This window comes from Schistocerca serialis, chromosome 2 (assembly GCF_023864345.2).
Source record: "Schistocerca serialis cubense isolate TAMUIC-IGC-003099 chromosome 2, iqSchSeri2.2, whole genome shotgun sequence".
Lineage (NCBI taxonomy): Eukaryota > Metazoa > Arthropoda > Insecta > Orthoptera > Acrididae > Schistocerca > Schistocerca serialis.
Genome location: NC_064639.1, coordinates 13,823,953 through 13,845,690, shown reverse-complemented (window position 1 = coordinate 13,845,690; position 21,738 = coordinate 13,823,953). Strand labels below are relative to the sequence as shown.

The window sequence follows — 21,738 nt, the reverse complement described above, 5'->3', positions numbered from 1 at the left end:
TCATATGCAGTCCATTATATGGTTCTTGTTGATCATTATCAAAGAAAGCGGCAGTGTAAGAAACAACAAATAGCAGTCTCTTGCCATTGTTTCGCTGATGAGACGATTCCTCTCTCTCTTTTTTTTTTTTAATTGTAAGCAGCGGTAGCGTGCGCAAAAGCAAGCCATCCCACGAGCAGTGACAGGCTGTAAACACGCATAATCAGAATGCGACAAACAATGCATGGCACAGTATGATAATGCATTTTGAGCTTAGAGTGACGGAAACACCTATAACAAAGAGAACGGCACTTATCAGATCAAAGAAAAATAAGCAATCAATTCAAACCAGACGAAGCACGTGAAAAAGGCTCTCTAGTATAAATACGGACAGAGAGCCTGACGCATAGCAATGACTACGTGGTAAAGCTTAACTGCTAAGTTTACCACACGCACCAAACTACTGTAGCTGCATCATCATTCATTCGACCTAAATTGTCTCATATTACAATGGACCAACTTTGTTTCGGTTTGGAGATGTGGTCTAAAACGTTTCTCCCCCTTGAATTTCGAGGCACAAATTTCAAGTGCGGCTTAGATTCGAGAAAATTTTTTTCCTTGATTTCGAGTCTCATTTTTCAGGTGCGGCTTAGATTTGAGTGCGGCTTAGATTCGGGTAAATACAGTAAGTGTACTTCCCAAACCATTTTGAGAAACTATTTTGATGGAAAGCATATTTTCCAAGAGCCATTAAAACACTGTTATTTGGTGGGCTGTATACTTCTCACAGCCCTAAAAGCTATATTTCATAACAAAAAGAAAGTAAACTGGTGCAGCGGACTATCACTGGATGCCAGGAGCATGCAGAAGTAGTTCAATGTATTCCCATAAATGCAGTAAAGAAACACAGCTACTGCTAAGTATATCTCTCATGACCAGTAAAAGCCTTAAGTAACTCTTTGCAGCAGGTCGACAGACTGTACTGCCCACGTGAGTCACACTGTCCCATTAACGAATGGAGACACAGTGCACTCTGCTAAGGTAAATGAGAGTGCAGATTCGCTTTCACCTACATTACACAGTCAGTTGTACTTAGTGATTTCTGGTAGACAAAAGAATATTGAGAAAGGAGAAATGAAGGAAGATAAGTGTTTAATGTCCCATAAACATTGAGGTCTTTAGTGTCTGAGCACAAACTCTGATTGTTTCAAGGATGGGAAGGCTATTTATTGTGCCCTTTCAGAGAAACCATCTCGGCATTTGCCTGTACTGATTTAAAGAAAGGTCAGGAAACCCAAGTCTGGGTGGACTTGATGGAGCTGTAGAGAGCAAAAACTGTAGAGGAAAACAGAGATTGGAATACATCCAGCAGATAATTGAGGCTGTAGGTTGAAAGGGCTACTCTGAGATGAACAGGTTGCCACAGGAGAGTAATGCATGGACTTTAACTGTTAGTCGCCCTGAATGTGAGTCCAGTGAGCTCACCACTGTGCCACCTCACTCGATATATTGTGAGAGAAGTTCCTGATTTAACCATTTCACAGGATGTGGGGAGTATACTTACCATCAACTGTATTTCTTTACTGTATTCCTGAGAACACAACATACGAGCTCTGTATGCACCTGGCACCTGATGTTAGTTTGCTGCACCAGCTGAACTTTCTGTCTGTTATGAAATGTAGCTTTTAATTGTCATTAAATGTCACTTGTTCCTTTCAGAAGCAGTTGCAAATATATGTGCCACCAAATAATGTTGTTTTGAAGGCCACTGGGAAGTATGCTTACTACCAAAGTAATTTTTCCATGATACAAGGGGAATATACTTACCACAAAATTAATTTCTTTTTTGGACTGCAGAAAGGATACTTACCACCAACTGACCATACTTACCACTAATTTAGTTGTTTTACTATGCTCTTGGGAAAATGTTTTACCTCCTCTGGATGTGGTTGACCTTTTGTGATAATATGCTAAACAACTGGTGTCTGTTTGTCATGACATCAGTGCTGTTGTCACTTGTTACAACAGAACACATTGTTTCATTCTGCAATATATGCTATTGTGACTTGTCTCAGCTGGTTTCTTTATGTAGTGTTAAATGAAGTTTCTAGGATTGTAAAATAGATAGTCAAATAAAAACAGAAAATTCCTTTTTTTCACATGTAGTAGTAACTCATAACAGCTTACTAAAGACAGTGGCAAGTATACTTACCACTATAGTTTTTTGCTCCTAAATCACAAAAATAAAATAATCAAAAATTAAATGTAGTTGACACTTCTAAAATGATACCAAAACAATTAACTTTACAGGGCTGCTACAAAAAATGTGCCCACAAATGGGTTAAAAACAAAGTATGCAAGCTGTGGGGGCAGTGTGAAACTTTTTAAGCACTGTATTTGAAAAATATTATTCATTTTGTTCCACTTCTAGAATGTTAGGTTTTGTGGATTTTTGCCTGTACATTAATGGGTGTGGATGCGTTCAGTGGAGGCAAGTGTGTCGTGTATGATTTTTCTTAGTAAATATGTCCTACTGACGTTGCAGTATATCTCCAATGTTCTGGATGCATCAAATGAAGTTTAAAAGACAGCTAACTGCTGCTGCTGGTATGCCTCTTCATGTAAATGTCAGAGTTACTATTATTATTCAATACAGAAAGGAAGATTACCAGCTTAGCAATTTGCTGAAAATGAGTTCATTAAAGGGAATATTACAATTAACATCCTGTTAATGACAAATTAATTAGAGATGCGAAGCAGCCCAAGATTGGAGAAGGAAATTGGACGGATAGCTGACTCCATAAAAATTAATACATTTCATACTGTGCTCGAGCACAAGCAATAAAAAACAGTGAGCAAACATGATGTGTGTACTTGTTGCCTCAGGGTCTCCTGCGAAACTGAGGTGCTTGAGTAAGCTACATCACACTGCTTTGTTGTGTGCTTGTTGTCAAGCCAGTTTATGAAGTACACATCCCTCTTCATTTTTATATAACTTTGTTTTGAATGCACTGTACAAGAATACTGAATACCTTGAAAATTATCGAGTTCAGCCATTCATTCACATGTAATATTCCAACAGCTCCATCATCGATGAGAGCCTTCAGGGGTGTAAAACGAGTAAGTGAGAAGTGCCACTGAACTACTAACAACCATTTTCATCTACTACTAATCTGCTAACATTAATCATTATTCAAGGGGATCAGTTCTACATCATTTTATTTTTATAAATATACAGAGAAGCAACTACTTGCAAAAAGCCAATGCCCTGCTACTTAAACTGCTCTGCCACTATCTTGATTTAATACTTCATGCTAAATGGGCATTTAATTTTACACAGGACACTGTCATCTAAACTTATTCTGATAAATTCATATACTTCCTTCCTGTGCAATGCCCTTTATGCTGTCAATGCCACGTTGGGACCGGTACAGTAGTTTCTGTTCCGTGGAGAACCAACCGTACCTGCACATAGGCTATTATTATGATGGAATCACCACTTCAAAAGGCATTCCAAAGCTGCTGCCAGCTTCCCTCCGTGGAGTAAACCATCTACCATTCCTGTCTGCTCCTAGAGAATATGTTGCATGGCTAAATATGGTTTTCTGTTAGAAAGTGTTTGTGCGTTGTGTATCTGAGGTGGGACAGGTAGGTAAATTCACATATCCAGGTAAATTATTGGTGGACTGGCTAATAAAACATTTTTTACTTCAATTTTGAATATTTGGGGATTTCCAGATTGCTCCTAATGTTGGCTGGCAGATGTTAAAAGGGTGTTGCACCTGAATATAAAACAGTTTTCTTAACCCTAAGCTTCAATGCATATTCTCTATGGAAATTATTTATATTGTGATTGTTATGGTTGCAAGCATTGCAATTAATGCTAAATTCTCTCTTGTCCATTTGAGCAGCTCAGAGGTCAGTATATCTTGCTGCTATGTGGAGGACCCAGGTCCAATTCGTGGTAATGCCTTTTTCTTTAAAGAGCGAAGCTACTCCACACCCACACTGACATGGTGACCATCACCGAAGTTCTACCATCACCTCTGTTTGCTTTGTTACAATTGAGAAGTGCACAGGATGTGGGGTCATGATGTTGTCCGTAGGATTACCCACTACTACAGGCACTTTGAGGCGATAGAAGTGGTCGAGAAGTGAGCAGAAGGTAGCAGTTTTAAGGGCAGAGGGAGAAAAGTGACGAGGCAAGCACCAAAGGCAAAGAACTTCTGCAATAGTCTGGACAGATAGTAAGAGCAGTAGCAGTTTCTTTCTGTCTGCAAGGGTGAGGTTGTCATTAGTTTTGGGTATCGTGCGATGCTCGATACCATTGTCGCAGCTTAAAACACTCTTTACGAGTGTCAGTCCTATTGAGGAGTGGGCTGTGCACCTGAGTGTCTCCGGGGCCACCTGCAGCATCTGTACTTGTAACATGCCAAGGTCGTTATACGAGTGGTCAATTGGCCATAAAGAGGTTTGGTTGGATATGTTTATGTTTAGTGTGCAATACTGCTTTCCCGTATTGTCAGTTGGTCAGCTAGATATTTGCAGCTGGCAATGCCATTTAGTTTTGCTGTAATGCAGGGATTCACCAGTGTTTATTTTGTCTGTGAGCTTGTGCTGTCCACAGGTGATTAATTGTCCCTAGATAGAAGCGTTTTTCAGCAGTTGTGTTTTCACCCGTGGTTGTGGTCATAGTTTCCCAGGTTAAGAATGAAGTGATTGTCAGAGTGTCTCAAGTTCCTGTACAGTCGTGTGGTGAGTTTTTTGAATATCTGTGTGTGAGTCTCAAGGCAGCATTCTCTGTGAAGGTCGACAGTGTGTGTGGACTGTGGTGCACTTCGTTCTGTATCACCTGTAGGCGGCACAGGCGGTCAGAGCCACGTAACCCCAGACTGCAGCTGCATGTATCATCATGGGTCTAATCAGTATCATGTACACGGACCTCGATACACTCCCATTTTGTGTGCTTTACCTGTTGAGCTTAGAGTAACACTGTTTGAGCCTTGCATTTGCTCAGTTGGCCTGTCACTGAAGTATTTGGCTTTCACACTGAAACATATTGGGCATGTGTGTAGTGTTATTTGTCTGCAGTCTTAACGTGGGGTCCTACCCACTCATCTCATATAGGGTGCCTAAAGGATGCTGCATTCTCAAAATGCTATACAACAATTCAAGCAAACAACATTCATAGATTTTATTACAAATAAGAAGCTTGACAATGCTTAACCTGGAATTTACAATGGTGTCGCAAGCAACAGGCGACATGCAGTATAAATGCGAGTCCTTTGCTATATACAATGTTCGTGCAAGTTTGACACACAGCTTGTGGATCACTAATAACTGTTATTGTAGCATTCTGCGCTAGGCCTGTCCGTATACTGTCCTAATCCTGTCCAAATACTGAGTGGCCGAGGCTGGCAGGAGCGGCACTTATATTCTCTTTGTCTAGGGGCCTGCTTCCGTCGTGGTGTGGTCCTTGCCAGTGGGCTATTGGCTGACGGTGTGTTCACTGCCTTCTTTGCTCCTGCGATCTTAATTTTCATTCCAGAGCTTGTGGGTATGCCAGAACACGTAATGTTTGTGCAGTTGTTATGGTTTGTCAGTGAACAGAACTGCTTCACACTTGTCAGCATTTGCTTTAACACACTGTCGTTCCAGCTAGGCAGTTTTGTTTGCCGTTGCGAACTATGCCTGATGGTTTCCAGTCTTGCACTAGGATGGTAGTGTCATCTGCGTAGATGGTTGCCATTGTGTTTTGTTCAGTTGGAAAGTCATTGACGTAGAGATTAAACAAGAGGGGCCCTTGGATGCTGCCTTGGGGTACTCCCACTTGTATACTGTGTTGTGTTGACTGTTTGCCCTGAACATCGGTGTTGAAGCTTCTGTGGGTGAGATATGAGTGTGTAAGATGTATGAGCTCATCGGAGAGACTAGCAGTGCAGATTTTGCGAATGAGACGATTGTGCCGTTGATGACTGAAGACCAGGAACAGTGCTCCTGTAGCTTTGTTGGTGTTGGGGGTGTGTGTAATATGTTCTACTACACGGAGGAGTTGTTGTGTTGTGGAGTGGTGATTGCTGAATCCAAATTGCTCCAGTCTCAGCGAGTCATTGGTGATGCAGTGCATAGTAAGATGTTTGAGAATCATCTTCTCAACAATCTTATTCAGGGAGCTCAGCAGGCTAACGGCTCCGTAATTTTGTGGTAGGGAGTGGTATTTCCCTGGCTTCCTGAACATCAGGACAGGGAAGTGTTGATGTTGTAGAATGGTATTCGTCATGTGTGTGAGATGCTCTATAGCTTTATTCGTGAACTCCTTGGTGACACGGTTTTGAAAGTGATTGGGACCACGAGCTTTTCTAGCTGTTTTGTGCTTAATAGCCTGTGTAATTTCATGTGTAGCAGTATGTATTGTTACATTGCACTTGGGCTGGGTTACAAGCCATGTAACCTCCTGGTCCATTTCAAGTAGCAGTGCTGGATTGGAAGGAGCCTGATTCAGTGTGAATGATGTTGCTAGTGTTCTGGTCATCGGCTCATGCTTCTCCTCCATGGAGTATGCTGGTCTGTAAGGTATTTGTAAACTTGGTGTGTAGTATTTCTTCTTGGTGGAGTGGACAGCTATTTGCCACACTCCAGGTCATGTGGTGTGCAGCCCTGCGAGTGTATTGTCCCAGTTTGTGGTTTTAAAAGTTTTAATTTAGCCTGTATGATCCCCTGGAGCCTGCTAATATGCTGTTTGTACAGCCAGTATCTCCCGAGATGATCTCTCATTGACATCGGCCCCTGTATTTCTGGGAGCAGGGCCAATGAGCATTCTTGTGGTATAAGTACTGTAATGGTAAATGCTATTGCATCCTGAACTACGGTGGTAAGGGCTTTGACAGCTTCAACAAGATTCCTGCTTTGTGTAATTTTGGGAATTTGTGGGATACGACTTTTCAAGCATTTCCTTGAACAATGCCCAATTCACACGCTTGTAGCTCAGTATCCTGTGAGATTCATCATACTGCTGTGTTTCTTCCGAGTAAAGTATTACAGGTGTTTGGTGAGGCCAAATCATGTATAATTTCAATGTTGATTGTGACTATAATGCCTATCACATCTAATGTCTATCACATCTAGTCTCTGTTCCCTGTTTTAAGTGTCACCTCAGCTGGCACTAGTGTAATGTAGTTTGGGCGCAGTGCATGTTCGCATAGTTTTTTTGCTATTGGTGTTTGATCTTTGTTAGTTCCAAGCAGAGTGTTTAGCATTAAGATCACCAGTGGCTATTGGTCACTATGCTATGTTGAGTATTGTGCTGATATCGCTTGTTATGATGTTACCACATCAATTGTATATCGATATCAATGAAGTGTTCACTCAGCTGACTTGACCCTAACAGCTGTGGCTTCTAGTCTTTCAGGTTCAGGGATCTTAATATTTGTGTATTCTTTGTCTCAATATATGATGATTGCTGTTCCACCCACAGTTGTGCCTTCAGGTGGTCAGTACAGTAAATGTAATATCTTGGAAAGAGTAGTTGTTTGTGTGACTGGAGCTCAGCTTCGTTCATGAGAGCAATCCAGATTCCCTTCTCCTCCATAAATGCAGCTACCTCTGCCCTTTTGTTGCCAATCCCATCTGCATTCCAGAATAGCATCTGGGTCAAAGTACTGTTGTTTGTGTTTTGTGGTGCATTATCTATGGAAGAGTGTGGGCAGTGTGGTGATAGCAGTTTGTATAGCAGCCATGCAATGGCTGGGTGTAGCCGTCTTGAGTTTGTGCATGTGTTACGATGAAGAGCCTCAAGAGGATCTTAAGCCACGTGAGTGGGGAATAGTGTCTCCACTATGCCTCTGATTGTGGTGAGAATGTTTGTTATGTCAGCCAAAGTGTTGGCGGTGGTGTTGGTGGCTGCTGGTCCTTATGTTGGTGTACTGGATGGGCTGGCTTGTGTGTTATTCATGGTTCGTATTTCATCTGGGGTCACCTGTGTTATTGCTGTGGTGAGGGGGGCAAGAGTGTGAGTTACGGTTACATTATTCCTTTGAATGTGTTCCTATGTTTGTCTGGTCTGTTGTTGGTGTATTTGTTGTGGTGTGATAGTGTCCCCTCTTTTGTTTTTTGGGTACCTCCGTTTCATTTCGTGTGTTTGTGGTTGCCCTAGTTTGGGTGTGTCTTCTGTGATATCACGAGTGTCACAATCTGGCCCAGACAGAGTTGACTTGGTGTTGTCTGAGACCGGCAGTGTTGTCATCAGTATAGGGGCAGTTTCTAGCATTGCATGTGTGGGTTGTGGTTCTGTTGTTGTGGGAGTGTGCCATGAGTTTGTGGAGCTCTGTGCATCCTCAGTTCATCCACTTCCACTGACAATGCCAGTAAAAGAGATTCCACACCTTACTGGTTGGGGGGTGGGAAGTGTCTTGGAGCTGTTCTGGTTACCACTTGTCTGTCTTTGGCACTTTTGCACCTTAGAGCTTCTTTGTATGCTGCACACCATCTGTAGTTTGCACATGGACCCCTCCACATTTGGTACATTTGATAGTTGTACCAAGTTTAAAGTGTCATGCTACACGGTTACCAGTGCATTTGCGGCACCGTGTGCCAGATCACATCGGGTGCCGCACGGCCAAACTGCTGGCAGTGGTGGCACTGTTGGGGGACACACGGAGGTGTGTATATTTCTACTATGACCATGTGAAGCAGGAGCATCTGCGTCAGAAAGTTGCAGGAGTAAGCTGTGTCATCCAACTCCACTAAATAGTTTGGCTGCAGTCTGTGTGTCACAAATCCCAGAATTCATCTCATGCTCTCACAGTCCCAGCTGAGAGCTGTGATTATACCATGAAGAATGTCATTGAGGGTTGTGGTGTCAACTCCTTTCACGATGTACATTCGAGTTTTCCCCCCTTGGGTGCTATATTTATGATACTCAATTCCCCCAGCTTTGACGAATTTCAGGAGATTTGTGCAATCTGTTTTGTTGCATACATACAGTGATACATGGTCCCTTGTGAGTTTTGTGTTTGGTATATGGTGGGGAGTGACATTCTACAAATGTCTTGTTTAGCTTGCCGAGGCAAGTGTAATTGTGTATTATGACCAGTCGTAAGCCAGTCGGTGTAGTGTTCTGCGTAGCGGCTGGGGTAGTGTTATGTAGTTGAGGTGCTGCAGAATTGTTTGTATGGTCCCTCATATTACCGATGCTCGGAACTGGTGTTGGTAAAAGCACGCTGCATTTGCCGTGTGAGTCAGTAGGCTCAGTTGTTCATGTATGTTGCTCCTGATTGCATTTTGGACCCACCAGCTTCCAAGGTCCATCTTTGTTCCACGGAGCTCTCACTTCCAGCTCGACGACTACTGCGGTGATATTGAGGGCCTCTAGTGTATTCACTGGTGGTGTGACTGGTGTTGGTGTTGCTGTTGCTGTTGTGTTGCTTCCACCCGTCAGTTGGACAATGAGCTCATGCTGTCTCCGAGCCATTGCTTCTTGATTTGTGGCAGCGAAGTTCAGATTTAGCTGGTTCATCACTTACTGATAGGTGGCAAAGCAAGACGTTGAAGGGAACAGATGGCACTCCTGCCTCTTGTGCTGCAGTCTTGCTACGGGTCGTCGGGTGGGATCTGCTCGGTGGATCTGCCATCTCCCAGACATAAGGATACTTTTAAGGATAGAATGTGGATATGAGACAATTTTACTTTTTCGTCTGAAACGACAATTTTGCTTTTTTAGTGTACATAAAGAAGAGGGGAGTCCTTATGACTCACTTGTGCAAGATGCAATGCACAGTGCAAGAGAGCACGGGTGGAAGACAGCAGCCTGTACTGGACAGTGTTGTCCAATGTGAACGTGCCCCGGACACTGAAATACCCTATTAAAGAATGGGAGAGTCACACTGGGGAAGTTCCAACCACAGTTGCAGGAACTTTGAGCCAGAACTATTGGCCACCTAGCACTGTCAAGTGTGTAGCAGCGTGTGCTTGTTAGTGACACTCCAAACAGTGTCCTGTGGCATCTACGCCAGTTTTAGCATATGTGTAACACAAATTTCCTCTCGCTCGCAGCTACTGCAGGTACAGGGGGAAGGCAGCTGCTCAGCTGTGACTCACCCGTAGTACTGCCTGTGGTTTTCCTTGGTGGGAGGACTGGAACGAGGTGCACCAAGCCTTGTGATGCCCATTGAGGAACTGTTGGACTGAGGTGTAGTGACTCTGAGGTCAAGAAAGCTGGCAGTGACCAGAACAGGGTGTGCTGACGCCCCCCCCCCCCCCCCCCCCTCCTTTCTGCTTTCAGTGATGCCATTGCAGAGGATTACACTGTGGTTGGTCATATGGTTTTGACGTGGGCCAGAACATGAAGCTTTCCTTTGCTTTTTTTTTTTTTGCTAAATTGACTCTTACTTCTGGACACAAACACCTATACAGAGCAAATGTATTGGCATCCAGGGTTTAGTTATTTGGGGGGGGGGGGGGGGGGGGGGGGGAGTGACGGTTTGTTATTGTTTCCACCCCCCCTCGCCCAGCTTCCCTCAAAAATGCAACTCGCTAGCAACCTCGCTGTTAGCATACGACAGACATCTACAATTTTAATAACAATAATAAATACACAAAAATATATTAAATTATTCAATATAATAGTAACAATACAAATAGGTGGATCAAAGAAGGAAGAAAACATAGAACAAACAAAAGAACTTCAGAAAGTGTACAAACTGACATGGACACACTATAATAAAAGAAACATTTCAGTACAAGGCAAACACATGCACTACAATACAGTTATAGTATCAGAAGAACTCTTCGCATCAGAAATGACCACAATCTGAGGACCAGGCACCACAAAGCAGAAAGAATACAATGCAAAATCCTCAGAAAATTTTTTGGAGCAGTGCACAGAGATGGATGAAGAGATCAACCAGAGAATTATATGAACACAGAGGCAGACTCAGTCACAATCAGAAAACACCGACTAACATTCTGTGGACACATACACACAATGAATAGCGACAGATTCACAAAGGGATTTAGGATGTAGTAAATGCCTTAATCAAAAAAAACCAGTTGGTTTCAAGAAATAGAAGAAGGCTACAAACAAGCAGGAATCAGAATGGAAATGATGAATGAAAGAGACAAATTCAGAAACAAAATTATGAACATAAAACTTGAAGTAAAGGGAAGGAAGAAAACAGAGAAAATATGTACATATCAAAGGAAACAAGAACACAGTCTAAGAATGAAAAGATTTTGGGAAGAGAAAAGGGAGGAGGAAAGAAGGAAAAAGCTGAACAATCACGTACCAACCAAGTTGAACTCTGTCAGAGTGTGTGCTCACCATCATTATTTCAATAAACATTATGACTGAACAGCGGTCTGCAAACACATGTGAATGAGGGGAATACTGTTTCTATCAGTGATTTCCAACTGTGTTCGGGAAGTCATTCTTTCTGTTGTTGTTGTATCGGATCTGTTGACAGCTGGTATGTTCAACCCAGTGGTGTGCAGCTTTACCCGGCTGGAATGTTGTCAATCAGACCAAAAGCATGTCCTTGTGGGCAGACCCTAGCACGAGCAACTGAAAAGTGTCGTTTATTAAATGTAGCTTGTCATTGCTGGAAGAACTTGGCATTTTTGACACACTTCTGTTTCCACGCTACCTCCTTCTCCAAAAGTTATGTGTGCATTTGGAAATTGGTGAAGTAAAAAATATAAAGACATCGTGTCATTCTGCCACATCTGTCTGTAGTGTGCATTTTGGGGTGCGTGTACGATACAAGGCATTTAGGTATGGTGAGGTTACTTAGTAATTAGTGTTCACAACGGCTGGCATAAAGGAAACATGACAAGTATTACATTAGAAAGCAACAGCGATAGCTTTCCGACCGCATAATTTCTACTAGGCAGAGTCAGAAGCAGACACAGTGGCCTGTGCCAGATACGAGGGTTGGAAGTGGCTGAAATGTGAGTCGTGGGACAGAGAGAAAGAGAGAGAGAGAGAGAGAGAGAGAGAACACACAGACAGCACCATAAAGCATTCCCCATCTCTTTCTGCACAGAATGCACCACACTGCTGCCTTCTTAAGTGCACCCCAGTATAATATGTTGTTTGGGAAGTGGGTGGTAGTTATCACCATTGCCACGACCTCCCCTTGTATCCACTCCTGCAAGATTGTGAAATCTACAGCCACTGAGGAGATTTATGTGAGATGTTCCTATCAACTTTGTGTAATATTCATATTGCACACTTCTGCAGACAAAACAGATTTTCGACCTTAGCTTAGGAAAGAAAAGAATCATCACAGATCATTAAGGTTCAAAGAACTTGTCTTGAACACTGTAAGGGATCCGTGATCCCACAAACATAGATGCTAGTATCTGACGCCCAGGTCGATAGCGGACAGGAGTCGATTGTCGAGCACTGTAGTAGGCAGTGAGACTAGTGCTGAGTGCGCAGTAGTATGGTAGAGTGTCGAGTGAGAAGTAGTGCGGGAATGACAGGCAAGAATGGTGGTCGAGTGAGTTGTAAACGGTAAAACTCACTGGAGTATGACGAGTGAGCACGTCCCCCTGATCATCGTGGGGTTGACTCTCACTAATGCCGATTCGCGAGTGATATGAAACAGAAAGTGACAAGTGCCGAATTACGTGTTTCGCATCAACCGCATCGGCCAGCAACAACCATGGATTGCAGTGAGGATTGTTGTGAATGTTAACCATCAGCATTGCGTGTGACAAAGTACTGAAAATAAGCAATCAATAAAAAGAAATAACCGCAATTAGACGTGTAAGGCAAAGGTAGCAACTGCCTCAGAATTTGTGTGTTAGTAGGAAATATATATCAGTTGTACATCGCAACCTTTGTGATACTTAATAATAGACAAACTTTCAATCATTAGCTATTCTGTCTCAGAACAGCCGCATTCGCAGAACAACCAATAGCCTTTCATCCATTAAGTATACCGTCATATATCATAATAATTAACTGTTTGGTGGCTTCGGTAAATTACCCAAAATCCAGTAAAGGAATTAATCAGGGATGTTTCAACACGAATGCTTAAAAATTCTTTTGTAGTTAACCTATTTTCAGATTATGAAGAGTTCTTTGTTACAGCTTGTATTTTTGTTCCAGGTGGCACTGAACTTGATGGCTGTAGTGATGTCATGAAGGCACAAAGTTGGAAGTTGTTAAACCTTCAGAAACAAGATTTTCAAAAGTACTTCTTCTCAGATACCAATATTTTGCCCCTGTTTGTGTCGGATACACAGATGTCTCAGTTGTTATCACATAATTTGAGTGTAGTGACTGAATCTAGAAAACAGTTTCTTTTGCTTCCATGTACCCCAAGAATTATGTGCAATGCAGGACTCCTAACAAGCCAAACACCCAGAGCACAGCCCTCTGTCTTCTCTTGCAGTTTCTGCAGTTCAGGAGCACAGTCCGGAAGTCTGACTCATGTTGACCGGACCGGCAGGGCGAAAATGGTCAACGTGGGTTCGAAGCTGGTGACAGAACAGACTGCTACAGCACGAGCAAAGGTTTTTGTGGGACCCGAACTGATGAAACTCGTACGAGAAAGGTGACGTACTTAGCGTTGCTCGCCTGGCGGGAATTGTGGGGGCCAAGCAGACGTCCAGCCTTATCCCTCTGTGTCATAATATATCTTTATCCTCTGAGGCTGTGGACATTGAACTGGACTCTGCTCTCAACTGTGTGATTATAACTGGCACGGCAAAGTGTAGAGGGCAGACGGGCGTGGAGATGGAAGCTCTCACTGCTGTATCGGTGTCTGCCTTAACAGTGTACGATATGTGCAAAGCTGTGAGTCATGACATTGTGATATCTGAAATAATGCTTCTGGCCAAAAGTGGGGGAACTAGAGGAGACTTCCACCGGACATGAGCATCTGTGTGGGTCAGTGAAATAAGTTAAGTATACCTGGTGTGATGTAGGCAAATTTCAAAGTCTGTTCGTAGTTATCATAAATTATATACACATCGAATTGGACTGAATATAAGTTGCACCTTTAATTTCGAAAAAGAGAGAAACTTAATTAAAAATAATTTGTCAAGTTGCCCATTTACAAAAGCTTTTCAACATGTGATTTACCCTTAACCACTTTTTTTGTAGTACACTGTAGATAAATTACACACAAAAACAAACCTTTCAGTTGCAGTTATCATGTAAGACACTCTTAACTTCACTAACATTCATTCTTTTATCACTGTCAGTATTTTTGTCACTCTCCTCCCAAAGTACAGTGCCGTCACTACAATCCCGGGCATTGCATGTGCAGCATTTCTTGAACCGTACCTTTAAAAAGCACATCTGTTAGATGAAGAACTGTGAGTTTGAAATTTGCAACGTAACTGTACCGAATTCCAAAATTTTCTCTCAATGTTGTGCTTCATTGGTGAAGAATAAATTATATTCTTTAGTTAGAGAAAAATTGTGCCTGTCCCATTGTCTAAAATAGTGAAACTGTGAGAATGGTAATACAGAGGGGTCCAGAAAAATGTAGACTCTCTTTGATAGTCAATATTGATGGAACAAAATGGCATAGTGTAAAAATTCTTGCATGGGAGGAAGATCATTTTGTGTGTTCAAAGTGACACCTGTTAGCAGCCAAGCAACATCAATGTTGCTGAATTGTTGACTGAAGTACAGCTGTCAGTGTTGCCAGTGTGGTAGCTGCACAGGATGTCTTGATGGTTTCTCATATCTCATTCAGTGTAGCTGGGTTCTGTTGGTAAACTTTGTTTGTTGAGGTCCCCCATTGGTAGAAGTCGAGAATTGTAAGGTCCCGTAACCTTGGTGGGCACTTGACAGCTCCTCTTCGACTTATCCGTCGTCCAGGTAAATTTTCATCTAAGTAGAATCTGATATCTCTGTGGTGGTGAGGCGGAGTAGTCTTGTAGGTAAAAATCTTTTGTTTCCAAACACCTCTTGGATGGCTAATAAAATCAATGTTTGCAGCATATGATACACCTCACCAGTTATGTACCTTCAAAGAAGAATGGGTCAGAGAAACAATACTATGACGGACCACACCACACATTAACACCAAGTGAAGTAACATGTTTGTCCATGTGAACATGAGGATTTTCAGCAGCCCAATACACGCAGCTATGACAGTTTACATTACCATTCAGGTTGAATTGTGCCTCATTAGGCCAGATAACCTTCCCTGCAAACCATTCATCTTCGTGAAGCATGCCTTCAGACCACTCGTAGTGCTCCATCCTTCGATTCGAGTTGTCCTCATTCATAGTGTGAAATAATCTTGGAATGTACGCTTTCCACTTTGCAGTCTTCAGAATTTATCATGCACTTGATCAGCTTACCCCACTTCCCCATACATCCTGCTTCATAGATTTTTGAGATGATCTACAAAAATGTTGCAATACAGCAGTGCTGGAACCTGGAGGTTGATGTTCTTGTTCGGAGGACCTTTCCTTGTGCACATTTTAAACAGTATTGTCGGCTTAAAATTTATACCAAATACAATAAATTGTTGTTTCAGTACAGCCTTGCATTGCTCAAACAATAGTTGTACTTCATTCAGTGCTGCATTGTCATCTGCTGGAAACCTACATGACAAGATCTGTTGGGAAAACAGTGGTTTATGCTACCACTCAAAATTGCAGCCATATAACACATTGTTCCAAAGGTAATAACTATCAGAGAATGTCTACATTTTTCTGGATCCCTCTGTAGTCACTACCTAAATGGGATATCAACAAAGAGAATGTTTGCATTGCTACCTCATACACAACAATTGATTTACAAACTGTAGTGATATTTTTGTTTCATTTCATACTTAAGAAGAAGCACTACAGTTGAGGTTTCTATGATTCATAAAAGTCCCAGTTTTTATGGGGTGTGCTGTATACTCTAATTTTTTTGGAGATTTTTTGTAGAAATGGTGTATCTTATATTCAGGCCAGTATGGTACCTGTTTCCATCCTGTTTTAAGTCTTAATTCAAAATATTTATCTTTCTTTTTCCAATACCTGATCAATTTGAGAGAGATATTTAAAACAAAAAATAAGCACTAGCAAGTACGTTAATTTGCTATTGTTAAAACTTTATCTCGTGTATGTTTTCTACAATTTTGATATGACACCACCTGCACTCTTATCTTGTTGCCAGTAAAAAGTGAGTAAGTAGGTCATTAAACTCTCTCTCTCTCTCTGTGCCCTCCCCCAGCTGTGTGGTAGTGTCCTCTGTGTTGCTCTATTGTTTCAATTTTTGATGGTCCCGTGCTGTGAAAAGTTGAGGTGAAGTGTTCATTCTTAAATAAATAGTGTGTATCAGCTCTTTTCTCCTAGGATCAGGTTGTCATTGCTGTGTTCATTGAAGTAAAATGACACTTTTTTAACAGTTCCTAAAATGTGCACCACTTCATTGACACTTTTGCTCAGGTGTAGAGCATATTGGCCAGACTAATTTACATGTTTCAGCTTTACACTGTATGGTATCCTCTTTTTTAAAGGCCTATTATCTTTCTTGTGTGTGACTTGTCCAGAGATTGAAAATGTTTTATTTTGTAAGTTACCAATCCAGAACAGGTTTCTGTCAATTTAATTCTTCAGGTTTTTCCAGAAGTTTGCTGAAATTCCCGAGTTGTCCTTTGCACAGTCGGACATCATTGTCTTCCTCGCATATTTCGGTGACATTAGTCGTTGCTTTTACAAAGTGCTACTTGAGACTGATCGTCAAATGGAGCAGGTCTGTAATTTGTTCCCTCTGCCTTCCTGCTTCATCTGCAATCTGCTCTGACAGACACCATCCTCGGGTATCCGTGTTGCGTGATATTCCGAGAGCCATCTACACTCACGGGCACGATCCTTGTGTGTTATGTTTTCAGTCCAAGCTGGCTGGTAGAATTCTGTTTGCGGGCTGTCCCTGTTTGGGACAAGGATCGGCAGGGCATGAAACCCTAATCTTTCATCTTTCAGTTAACTCAAATGTCGAGTGTCACTTTTTTCATGTACTGCGGTTACAAATATAAGAAAATACAAAATGAAAATTTCTCAACATAGTCATGTTTCTTTTCAGTATGTTTCTCAGATCAGTACACTGCAATGTAAATATTCCATTAAAAGAATATATTTTTGATTGTTACTTCAGTCAAAGATGCATTGCCTTTTTGACTTAACAATCAGTGTCAAATCATTGTCCCTCAAACAATCCTGCAGGGGTTTGACAACGTGAGACCATGGCTTTATGGAGCATCACCTAGAATTAGCTGCCGTCTTTTCTGACATGATTTTAAATCAATGCTATCATCACTGTTTCTTTTGCTTAGGGTTTTGAGTCTAGGAATGATGCAAACAATCAGCAGTTTATTTCTTTCTTACGTGATCTTTTTTCTCCTCCCTAGCCCCCTTTCTTCTTTCATTTGGTAGCCGCGAGCAAATTGAATATTCCTGATTTTGTTTGTATTTATTAATCTGTTTGTGCCCCTAATTCTTAAAAGACTTCATTATGACACTAATACTCTGAAGCAGCAAATTTGGGAAAAAGAGCTGCATTCATTTATGCTGTTGTAAAATGGAGGAATTGGTTGTAGTTGAAAAAAAAAATCTGCCTTTTACAGCTGCTGATTTTTGTCATTTATTTTACGTAGCCCACCCATGATCTACAATCAGGTCTTCCTTTTTATGTTGTATTTTTTATAAGAATGTTGAAATATAGATGATTGTTATGCATCTTTGCAGCAGCTAAACTTGAATATTGTACTTAAAAATGTTATTTGTTGTCTTTTTTAAATTAAATTGTTATGTTTAAGAAGTGAATTAAATAATTGTTACCTGTGACATAATTTTGTAGCAGCTAAAATTAAATGCTGGTCTTCAATATTTTAATTGTTATAGTTTGGGGTATGATTGTTGTAATTAGAAAATGAATGTGTGCCTTGTGCACTATGTTGTTACAGTAATTTGGAGTTTATTTTGTACATCATCTGGTGTAAATTATAAGAATTTAAGCAAAAACTTCTGTCTCTCAACAGCTTTCTTAATAACACTATTCCAGTAACTGGATATGCATATTGAAATATCTGTGTTGTATATTAGATTCTATGACCTGTACCAAGGCAATATTTTGCGGTTGCAAATTTTCTTGACTATTATTAAGTGTGTGTGTGTGTGTGTGTGTGTGTGTGTGTGTGTGTGTGTGTCGCTTATGCCCTACATACGAGTCCTCCAAGCTACTGATGATCTGACCAATGTACGACATGCCAAAATGCTACGGCTGCATGGGGAGATACAATTAAATCCCATCCCCCCCCCCCTCTCTCTCTCTCTCTCTCTCTCTCTCTCTCTCTCTCTCTCTCTCTCTCTCTCTCTCTCCCCCCCTCTCTCTCAAAGATCGGCAGGTTCAGGAATCTAACACAGAAAGAATTTAATCACGGTTTCTTTTTCATCTCTATCATACAATGTAGTCCAATTTTTTGCTAATACAGAAATAACATTTTGTGATTTATGTTGTGTACTCTTCAAAAGATCTAATGATGTCCTCATTCCTTTCTTATAAACAAAACAAGAAAAAACTGACAATAATTGTTGTTAAAATAAAACACAGAACAGTGTCTCCATAGCATCAATGAGAACATCCTTTCAGCACCTTTGACCCAGGCAGTGAACACAGCAGCGGTCAGTCTATGACTTGCAGCAGGTGAATCCCAGTCAGCTGCATTGCTCATGCACCCCACATAAATAATAATAAACAAAATCTAACAATACACATAACCAAGGCTTGATTTGTGACAGTATACTACCGCTGATGACGAAAAAAATTGGACCCAAAGATTTTGAGATGTGGTACAATAGAACTTTTGCTCTAGTTGAAGCGGTAAGATGCAAATGTTGTATTCACACTTTTAAAAAGCTCAGAAAAGTGTTATAACTTTTTCAGAAGTCTAAATCAAACTATGGTAACTCTCGGTAGGAACTTAGAAATATAGGAAATGATAGAGTGCTACTTACCATAAATACATGTTAAGAAGTCTATTTTTTTTCTTTTAACAAATCTAGCACTGCATATTACTGCCAAATTAGTCATTACCTATGATTGCCCCAGTGGCAGAAGTATGTATAATAATGTCAAAACGTTTGTGACACTACACACTAGGAGAAGCTCAAGTTTCAGATACACATTGATTGCGTTCTTGATGATGCTATCTACATGTTCATCCACACTCTGAAAACCACTATGAAGAGTATGACAGAGGGTACATCTCACTGTACCAGATATTAAAGCTTGTTCATGTTTCAAGACCATTTAAATCTTTCTCTGCATGCTGTAATTAATCTAATATTGTCCTCACGGTTCCTATGGGAGCAATAGTTACAAGGTTGTAACATATTCCTAGAGTCGTCTTTTGGTAAGCATACTTTCTTAGGATAGTGTACATCTTATCCTGAAGCGTCTGCCAATTCAGTTATTTCAGCATCTCTGTGACACTCTCCCTTGGGTCAAACAAACCTGTGACCATTTGATCTGCCCTTCTCTGCATGCATTCAATTCCCCATTAATCCATTTTGATACAGGTCCCACACATTTGAGCAATATTCTAGGATGGATCACACAAACGATTTGTAGAATGACTGCATTTCTATGGTATTCTACAAAAAAAAATCTCACTCTTTCGCCTGCCTTACCCCTGAGTAGGCCCATATGACTGTTCATTTCATATCCCTACAAAGTGCTTCACCCAGGTAATTGTACGAATAGACTTAATCCAAGCAAGACATCCTGATACTGTAGTCATACCACACTGCGTTTTCTTCATTTTGCAAAATGCACGATTTTCCATGTCTGAACATTTAAAAGAAAGTTTGAAATTATCAAGATCTGACGAATGTTTGTACAATTTCTTTCAGACTGTACTTTATTCTAGATAAATGCACTATCTGTGAAAAGAGTGCTTTACTATTAATATTGTCTGCAAAGTCATTAATGTACATGAACATACCTCTCTGTGACACATCTGAGGTTATTTCTACATCAGATGATGACTCCCCAGCCAAGATAACATTTAAGTCATTCCTACCAAAATATCCTCAATTCCAGTGACAAATTTCACTCGATACCCCTCACGGTAGCAATTTTGATAATAAGCATCGATCTGGCACTAAGTCAAAAGCTGTTCAGAAATCGAGAAATACTGCCTGCACCTGTCGAGTCAGGAAGACTAAAGTTTTAAGGTCAGGTTGACAAAACAGATTTTTAATACTCTTGGAAACAACCCTAAAGTTTCTGACGTACTACAGGGGAATGACAAAGGGATCTTTGGCAGACTAGATTAAATCTAAGCGGCATCTCAGACCGACCAGAGTTACAACTTTAAAGGCTTCTACACTGAGCAAATACAACGGGCTGTTGGAGGAAGAATGCAAAGGCAGCTTCTAGTAATGTGCAATTGCTATTCTGCGTGGTCTTTAATGGCCATTATCAAATTTTAAAAAATTAAGAATAACAATAACACAGTACACAACAGGAAGGGTACAGCAGACTTTCCCTGATTGTTCCTTACATTACCTTTCCTTGATTTTTTTTTTTTTTTTTTTTTTTTTTTAAATTATAATGTTTCTAAGTCTTTCCTGGTTTCCATTGAAAGGTTTGGATTGTTTCAAAGATTAATTTACACATTTTTTAATATTTTATTTTAATGTATTCTAGGACAGGAACTCAAAGAGCACAAGTATAAAAAAACTGCATGTAGGACATTCATGTAAAGCTTCCCATTTTTAACTGCTAGGTAATGACAGTCTATTTTGTTACAAGAAAATGAATCGGGACTTAGTTCTCCAGAGCTGATACTATTATAAGGAGTTGTGATGGAAGAACATGAGTTCCAAACAATGGATGCCTTGGATCTGTTTGCTGCTGCTTCTTTTTAATCTCTGCTGCTAATCCCATGAGTGAAAGATCTCTACCAATGAAAAAGTAGATTTGAATGACATCAAGTTTCTTCTCTTGTCGATAGTTGTTTCTACTGAAGAGAAATGAGTCTGGTCATCTTTGTCCATTTGCAGTAGTTCAAAGGTGTCGTAGCACCTGACACGTATGCTTGAAAATAACAAACGATCAATATTGTAATTAACAAAAGTATTGTCAGCAGTAAGCAGTATTTATCACATCCAAAAAGTTTGTAAAAGCTGTGGACCCTTGTTTTATCATGTCAATCCATTTGTGCCAATGGCTAACAGAGTACCATTCACCATCATGTCAAGTGGCAATAACAGTTTGCTTGCATCATAAATATTGAGTGTCAAAAGTTAATTCTAACAATATGAAATAGGACAGATTGCTACTCACCAGTTAGAGCAGGCAATGTGCAGCAGACAAGCATACTGAAAAAAAAAAAGAAACTGTCAGATATTATATACTCAAAAAAACACTTAGGTACTGAAGGAATTATCCAAATACCAAATAGGGCTGAAATCAGTAAATGTGACATACATGTGAAGACAGAAAAATAATTACAGTTTCAGAAAAAACTGGATGATTTATTCAAGAGAAAGAGCATCACAAATTGGATGAGATGGTCCACCTCTGGCCCTTATACAAGCTTGGCTCTGGCTGATAGAGTTGTTGGATGTCCAACAGAGGGACATCATGCCAAATTCTATTCAAATGTCACTGTAGATAGTCAAAATCCCGAGGTGGTCTAACGGCCTGCCCATAATGCTCCTTACATTCTCAATTGGGGAGAGATACAGCAACTTTGCTGGCCAAGGTAGGGTTTGACAAGCATGAGGACAAGCTGT

General features: G+C 40.8%; 1 protein-coding gene across 1 annotated transcript in view; it reads right to left on the bottom strand.

The window, feature by feature from the left end:
- LOC126456739 (molybdenum cofactor biosynthesis protein 1-like) overlaps window positions 1-21,294 on the bottom strand; it is a 181,345-nt gene extending 160,051 nt beyond the window's left edge. The window contains exon 1 of the mRNA XM_050092484.1: window positions 21,287-21,294. The gene's annotated coding sequence lies outside the window, so the exon portion shown is untranslated. The remainder of the gene's footprint in view (window positions 1-21,286) is intronic.
- Window positions 21,295-21,738: the final 444 nt, after the last annotated feature.